This window comes from Egretta garzetta, unplaced genomic scaffold, assembly GCF_000687185.1.
Source record: "Egretta garzetta isolate BGI_Z169 unplaced genomic scaffold, ASM68718v1 scaffold189, whole genome shotgun sequence".
NCBI classification, from domain to species: Eukaryota; Metazoa; Chordata; class Aves; order Pelecaniformes; family Ardeidae; genus Egretta; species Egretta garzetta.
In genome coordinates, this window is record NW_009260687.1 from 856,955 (window position 1) to 857,851 (window position 897).

Consider the following 897-nt stretch of genomic DNA (forward strand, 5'->3'; position numbering starts at 1 on the left):
AGGAAGAAGTTTAAGAATACATTTGGTCTATGAAGACCAATGCTAAAAGGTGTTGAGTACTTCCATTTCTTTGTCACTGGGTTGTTTTCCCATCCTTCATCAGACCCAGTTCTTCACTGAACATTCTTTATCAATTAGCACGCCCATAGAATCCTTCTTGATACCTTCTATGACCATTGTTCATCTTTGTCCATCCTGCTCATGTCCTTTTTCAGCCCCTTTGTTTTTTGATCTTCCCCCTTGTCCTTCTACCTTGTATACCCTCTTCTAAATCCCATCTATTAGGCAGGAAAACCTGTAAATGTTCAGTGAGAAAGTTTTCTTTATTTTTTTTAATAGCATCTGAGCTAATTAACTAATGCTGTTGATTGTACTGATAGTTAAAATAAGTAGCACAACAATTTTAAGTATTCCCATTATAAGTGCTCTCATGTTTAATTGATCAACTGATTTTTCTTTGGTTTTTTTCAGTCTCACTTTTGATGTTAGAATTTTTTTCATGTTTTCCATCAAAGGTCTCTTGTTCTCAGACTTAATGTCCTCATGGCATTTTTATTCCCTATTTTGTATTAGATAGCCCCTATATTTGTTTCTGATACTGTTATTTTTTATTTTAATAAAACATGGGAGCTATTTTTCCATTTTAGAATGAATTTTTCCAAGCCCTTAATGATATTTAAAAGGAAAATGAAAATGACAAAACTATATTAAATAAAACATGAAATTACTATTATGTATATAAAATATTTGGTGAAAATCTACAGACAAATTAATATAAAAAATGAATTAAACAATGGCAATTTTTTAGAGTAAAATAAATATTAAGTCTGCATTTAGAAACAGGCTTTATATGTGGCATTAATATTTGGACATCCAATTAGAGATTACCAAAATTGC